Here is an 8,051-nt window from a genome sequence, read left to right on the forward strand (position 1 = left end):
CGGTGTTATTAAACAATGTTTGTTTTCCATTCATACTAACATGTAGTTATTATTACGCCTGGCAAATTTACCACACAAATGCATGAGTCTAGACCTTTGTTTGGGTTAAGTTTCGTGGATTTTTGAGAATGTTCATAGTTTTGCTGTTTTGCACGGTTTTATTAAACAAAGTTTGTTTACCTTTCATTTTAACTTGTAGTTATTATTATGGTTAGCAAATATACCACACAAATGCATGGGTCCAGATTTACATATGCGTCATGTTTCGTGGAATTCTGACAACGTTCAATATTTAGCTCTTTTGCACGGTTTCATTAAAGAAAGTTTGTTTTCCTTTCATACTAACTTGTAGTTATTATTACACTTAGCAAATTTACGACACAAATGCATGGGTCTAGACTTACATTTGGCTCAGGTTTCATGCAATTCTGAGAACGATCAATATTTAGCTGTTTTGCACGATTTTATTAATTAAAGTTTGTCTCCCTTTCATACTAACTTGCAGTTATTATTACGCTTAGAAAATTTCCCACCCAAATGCATAGGCCTAGACGAATGTCTGGGTCAAATTTCGTGGAATTCTGAAAACGTTCAAAATTTAGCTCTTTTGCACGGTTTTATTAAAGAAAGTTTGTTTCCCTTTCATACTAACTTGCAGTTATTGTTACGCCTAGAAAATTTACAACACAAATGCATGGGTATAAACTTACATTTTTGAGTCAAGTTTCATGGAATTTTCAGAAAACGTTCAAAAAACTTTGCACCTTTGCACGGTTTTATTAGAGAAAGTTTGTATTTCATTCATACTAACATGTAGTTATTATTACGCCTGGCAAATTTACCACACAAATGCATGAGTCTAGACCTTTGTTTGGGTTAAGTTTCGTGGATTTTTGAGAATGTTCATAGTTTAGCTGTTTTGCACGGTTTTATTAAACAAAGTTTGTTTACCTTTCATTTTAACTTGTAGTTATTATTATGGTTAGCAAATATACCACACAAATGCATGGGTCCAGATTTACATATGCGTCATGTTTCGTGGAATTCTGACAACGTTCAATATTTAGCTCTTTTGCACGGTTTTATTAAAGAAAGTTTGTTTTCCTTTCATACTAACTTGTAGTTATTATTACGCTTAGCAAATTTACGACACAAATGCATGGGTCTAGACTTACATTTAGCTCAGGTTTCATGCAATTCTGAGAACGATCAATATTTAGCTGTTTTGCACGATTTTATTAATTAAAGTTTGTCTCCCTTTCATACTAACTTGCAGTTATTATTACGCTTAGCAAATTTCCCACCCAAATGCATAGGCCTAGACGAATGTCTGGGTTAGACCAATGTCTGGGTCAAATTTCGTGGAATTCTGAAAACGTTCAAAATTTAGCTCTTTTGCACGGTTTTATTAAAGAAAGTTTGTTTCCCTTTCATACTAACTTGCAGTTATTGTTACGCCTAGAAAATTTACAACACAAATGCATGGGTATAAACTTACATTTTTGGGTCAAGTTTCATGGAATTTTCAGAAAACGTTCAAAAAAATTAGCACCTTTGCACGGTTTTATTAGAGAAAGTTTGTATTTCATTCATACTAACATGTAGTTATTATTACGCTTAGCAAATTTACCGCACAAATACATGGGTCTAGACCTTCGTCTTGGTCAAGTTTCGTGAATTTTTGAGAACGTTCAAAATTTAGCTGTTTTGCACGATTTTATTAAATAAAGTTTGTTTACCTTTCATACTAACTTGTAGTTATTATTATGCTTAGCAAATTTACCACACAAATGCATGGGTCTAGATCTACGTTTGCGTCATGTTTCGTGAAATTCTGAGAACGTTCAAAATTTAGCTCCTTTGCACGGTTTTTATAAAGAAAATTTGTTTTCCTTCCATACTAACTTGTAGTTATTACTACGCTTAGCAAATTTACCTTACAAATGCATGGGTCTAGACTTAAGTTTGGGGCAAGTTTCATGGAATCTGAGAATGATATAAATTTAGTTGTTTTGCACGGTTTTATTAATTAATGTTTGTTTCGCTTTCATACTAACTTGTAGTTATTATTACGCTTAGAAAATTTACCACACAAATGCATGGTTCTAGACCTACATTTGGGTCAAGTTTCGTGGAATTATGAGAACGTACAAAATTTAGTTGTTTTGGACGGTTTTATTAAATAAAGTATGCTTCCAAGCCTTACGTTTGGATCATGTTTCGTGGATTCTGAAAACGTTCAAAATTAAGCTGTTTTGTACGGTTTTATAAAAGCATGTTTGTTTTCCTTTTATACTAACTTGCAGTTGTTATTACACATAAATGCATGGGTCTAGACCTACGCTTAGGTCAAGTTTCTTGAAATTCTGATAACGTTCAAAATTTTGCTGTTTTGCACGATTTTATTAAATAAAAGTTTGTTTCCCTTTCATACTAACTTGTCGTTATTATTACGCTTAGCAAATTTACCACACAAATGCATGGGTCTAGACTTACGTTTGGATCAGGTTTCGTGGAATTCTGAGAAAACTTTTGAAATTTAGTTGTTTTGCACGATTTTATTAAAGAAAGTTTGTTTTCCTTTCATACTAACATGTAGTTTTTATCACGCTTAGTAAATTTAACACACAAATACATGGGATTAGACCTATGTTTGGGTCCAGTATCGTGGAATTTTGAGAACATTCAAAATTTAGCTGTTTCGTACGGTTTTATCAAAGAAAGTTTGTTTCTCATTCATACTAACTTGCAGTTATTATGACGCTCAGCAAATTTACCACACAAATGCATGGGTCTAGATTTACATTTAGGCCAAGTTCCGTGGAATTTTGAGAAAACATTCAAAATTTAGCTATTTTGCACGGTTCTATTAAACAAAATTTGTTACTCTTTCATACTAACATGTAGTTATTATTACGCTTAGCAAATTTACCACACAAATGCATGGGTCTAGACTTATGTTTTGGTCAAGTTTTGTGAAATTGTGAGAATGTTCAAAATTTAACTGTTTTGCACGATTTTATTAAATAAAGATTGTTTCCCTTTCAAACTAAGTTATTATTACGCTTAACAAATTTATCACACAAATGCATGGGTCTAGACCTACGTTACGGTCAAGTTTCGTGGAATTCTGAGAACGTCCAAAATTTGGGTCAAGTTTCGTTGAACTTTGAGAAAACTTTCAAAATTTTGCTATTTTGCACGATTTTATTACTGGAAGTTTGTTTTCCTTTAATACTAACATGTAGTTATTATTACACTTAACAAATTTACCACACAAATCTTTGGGTCTAGACTTACTTTTGGGTCAAGTTTTCTGAAATTGTGAAAACGTTCAAAATCTAATTGGTTTGCACGATTTTATTAAATAAAATTTGTTTCCCTTTTATACTAATCTGTAGTTATTATTACGTTTAAAAAATTTAACACACAAATGCATGAGTCTAGACCAACGTTTGGGTCAAGTTTTGTGAAATTATGAGAACGTTCAAAATTTAGCTGTTTTACACGGTTTTATTAAAAAAATTTTGTTTCCTTTTCATATTAACATGTAGTTATTATTTGCAAATTTACCACACAAATGCGTGGTCTAAACTTACGTTTAGGTCAAGTTTCATGGAATTCAGAGTACGTTGAAACTTTAGCTGTTTTGCACAATTTTATTAAATAAAGTTTGTTTATCTTTCATACTAACTTGTAGTTATTATTACACTTAACAAATTTACCACACAAATGCATGGGTCAAGACCTACGTTAGGATCAAGTTTCGTGGAATTCTGAGAACGTCCAAAATTTAGACGCTTTGCAGTTTTATTAAAGTAAGTACGTTTCATTTTCAACTATCCTTCGGTCTAGACCTACGTTTGGGTGAAGTTTCGTGGAATTCTGATAACGTTCAAAATTTAGCTCTTTTGCACGGTTTTATTACAGGAAGGATGTATCCCTTCCATACTAACTTGTAGTTATTAGTACGCTTAGCAAATTTACCACACTAATACATGGGTCTACGTTTGGGTCAAGTTTCATGGAATTCTGAGAACGTTCAAAATTTAGTTGTGTTACACGGTTTTATTTAACTAAGTATATTTCACTTACATACTAAATTGTAGTTATTAGGCTTAGGTAATTTACCATACACATGCATGGGACTAGACCTATGTTTGGGTCAAGTTGAACTTATTACTACGCTTAACAAATTTACTACACAAATGCATGGACCTACGTTTGGGTCAAGTTTCGTGGAATTCTGAGAACGTCCAAAATTTAGTTGTTTTACACGGTTTTGTTAAAGTACGTTTCCCTTTCATACTAACTTGTAGTTATTATTACGTTTAGCAAATTTACCACACAAATGCATACGTCTAGATCTACGTTTGGTCAAGTTACGTGTAATTCTGAGAACGTTCAAAATATAACTATTTTACACGGTTTTATTAAACAATGTTTGTTTTCCATTTATACTAACATGTAGTTATTATTACATTACGCCCAACCACACAAATGCATGAGTCTAGACTTTTGTTTGGGTCAAGTTTCGTGGATTTTTGGAAACGTTCATAGTTTAGCTGTTTTGCACGGTTTTATTAAACAAAGTTTCTTTACCTTTCATATTAACTTGTAGTTCTTATAATGGTTAGCAAATATACCACACAAATGCATGGGTCCAGGTTTACGTTTGCGTCATGTTTCGTGGATTCTGACAACCTTCATAATTTAGCTCTTTTGCACGGTTTTATTAAAGAAGGTTTGTTTTCCTTTCATACGAACTTGTAGTTATTATTACGCTTAGCAAATTTACGACACAAATGCATGGGTCTAGACTTACATTTGGCTCAAGTTTCATGCAATTCTGAGAACGATCAATATTTAGCTGTTGTGCACGGTTTTATTAATTAAAGTTTGTCTCCCTTTCATACTAACTTGTAGTTATTATTACGCTTAACAAATTTACCACCCTAATGCATAGGCCTAGACCAATGTCTGGGTCAAATTTCGTGGAATTCTGAGAACGTTCAAAATTTAACTCTTTTGCACGTTTTTATTAAACAAAAGTTTGTTTCCCTTTCATACTAACTTGCAGTTATTGTTACGCCTAGAAAATTTACAACCAAATGCATGGGTATAAACAAACGTTTTTGGGTCATGTTTCATGGAATTTTGAGAAAACTTTCAAAAAAATTAGCAGCTTTGCACGGTTTTATTAGAGAAAGTTTGTATTTCATTCATACTAACATGTAGTTATTATTACGCTTACCAAATTTACCGCACAAATGCATGGGTCTAGACCTTCGTCTGGGTCAAGTTTCGTGGATTTTTGAGAACATTCAAAATTTAACTGTTTTGCACGATTTTATTAAATAAAGTTTGTTTACCTTTTATACTAATTTGTAGTTATTATTATGCTTGCAAATTACCACACAAATGCATGGGTCTAGATCTACGTTTGCGTCATGTTTTGTGAAATTCTGAGAACGTTCAAAATTTAGCTCTTTTGCACGGTTTTTATAAAGAAAATTTATTTTCCTTTCATACTAACTTGTAGTTATTACTACGCTTAGCAAATTTACCTTACAAATGCATGGGTCTAGACTTAAGTTTGGGACAAGTTTCATGGAATCTGAGAATGATATAAATTTAGTTGTTTTGCACGATTTTATTAATTAATGTCTGTTTCCCTTTCATACTAACTTGTAGTTATTATTACGATTTGAAAATTTACCACACAAATGCATGGTTCCAGACCTACATTTGGGTCAAGTTTCGTGGAATTCTGATAATGTACAAAATTTAGTTGTTTTGGACGGTTTTAATAAATAAAGTATGCTTCCAAGCCTTACGTTTGGATTATGTTTCGTGGATTCTGAAAACGTACAAAATTGAGTTGTTTTGTACGATTTTATTAAAGCAAGTTTGTTTTTCTTTTATACTAACTTGCAGTTGTTATTATGCTTAGCAAATTTACCACATAAATGCATGGGTCTAGACCTACGTTTAGGTCAAGTTTCTTGAAATTCTGATAACGTTCAAAATTTTGCTGTTTTGCACGATTTTATTAAATAAATGTTTGTTTCCCTTTCGTACTAACTTGTAGTTATTACTACGCTTAGCAAATTTACCACACAAATGCATGGTTCTAGACTTACGTTTGGATCAAGTTTCGTGGAATTCTGAGAAAACTTTCAAAATTTAGTTGCTTTGCACGGTTTATTAAAGAAAGTTTGTTTTCCTTTCATACTAAAATGTAATTATTACTACGCTTAACAAATTTACCACACAAATACATGAGTCTAGACTTACGTTTGGGTCAAATTTTGTGGAATTCTGAAAACGTTCAAAATTTAGCTGTTTTGCACGGTTTTATTGAAAAAAGTATGTTTCCATTTCATACTAACTTGAAGTTATTATTACGCTTAGCAAATTTACCACACTATTACATGGTTCTATACCTATGTTTGGGTCAAGCTTCGTGGAATTCTGAGAATGCTCAAACTTTAGCAGTTTTGCACGGTTTTATTAAAGAAAGTTTGTTCCCTTTAATACTTACTTGTAGTTATTATTATGCTTAACAAATTTACAATACAAATGCATGGGTCCAGACCTATGTTTGGGACAAGTTTAGTGGAATTCTCAAAACGTTCAAAATTTAGTTGTTTTTGCACGATTTAATTAAAAAAAGTTTGTTTTCCTTTCATACTAACATGTAGTTATTATTACGCTTAGTAAATTTAACACACAAATACATGGGACTAGACCTATGTTTGGGTCCAGTATCGTGGAATTTTGAGAACATTCAAAATTTCGCTGTTTCGTACGGTTTTATCAAAGATAGTTTGTTTCTCATTCATACTAACTTGCAGTTATTATGATTCTTAGCAAATTTACCACACAAATGCATGGGTCTAGATTTAGCTATTTTGCACGGTTCTACTTAACATAATTGAGCTATTTTGCACGGTTCTACTTAACAAAATTTGTTACTCTTTCATACTAACATGTAGTTATTATTACGCTTAGCAAATTTACCACACAAATGCATGGGTCTAGACTTATGTTTGGGCCAAGTTTTGTGGAAGTGTGAGAATGTTCAAAATTTAATTGTTTTGCACGATTTTATTAAATAAAGATTGTTTCCCTTTCAAACTAACTTGTAGTTATTATTACGCTTAACAAATTTACCACACAAATGCATGGGTCTAGACCTACGTTAGGGTCAAGTTTCATGGAATTCTGAGAACGTCTAAAATTTGGGTCAAGTTTCGTGGAACTTTGAGAAAACTTTCAAAATTTTGCTATTTTGCACGGTTTTATTACTGAAAGTTTGTTTCCCTTTCATACTAACATGTAGTTATTATTACACTTAACAAATTTACAACACAAATCTTTAGGTCTAGACTTACGTTTGGGTCAAGTTTTCTGAAATTGTAAAAACGTTCAAAATCTAATTGTTTGGTACGGTTTTATTAAATAAAATTTGTTTCCCTTTTATACTAATCTGTAGTTATTATTACGTTTAAAAAATTTAACACACAAATGCTTGAATCTAGACCAACGTTTGGGTCAATTTTTGTGAAATTATGAGAACGTTCAAAATTTAGCTGTTTTGCACGGTTTTATTAAAAAAAGATTGTTTCCTTTTCATATTAACATGTAGTTATTATTTGCAAATTTACCACACAAATGCGTGGGTCTAAACTTATGTTTGGGTCAAGTTTCGTGCAATTCAGAGCACGTTGAAATTTTAGCTGTTTGGCACAATTTTATTGAATAAAGTTTGTTTTCTTTTCATACTAACTTGTAGTTATTATTACACTTAACAAATTTACCACACAAATGCATGGGTCAAGACCTACGTTAGGGTATGGAATTGTCCAAATTGGCTATAACAATATTCAAATCTAATGAATTTAATAATCTAATTAACCAACGATATCATTTTTATATTAAATTTAATATTTAATTCAATATTATTTTAAATAGCCAAACTCGTCAAATATTCCGGTTAAATAGTACACCGCTCAATATAATCAACATTTAATAAATGAACTAAATAA

This window comes from Sesamum indicum, unplaced genomic scaffold (genome assembly GCF_000512975.1).
Source record: "Sesamum indicum cultivar Zhongzhi No. 13 unplaced genomic scaffold, S_indicum_v1.0 scaffold00211, whole genome shotgun sequence".
NCBI lineage: Eukaryota > Viridiplantae > Streptophyta > Magnoliopsida > Lamiales > Pedaliaceae > Sesamum > Sesamum indicum.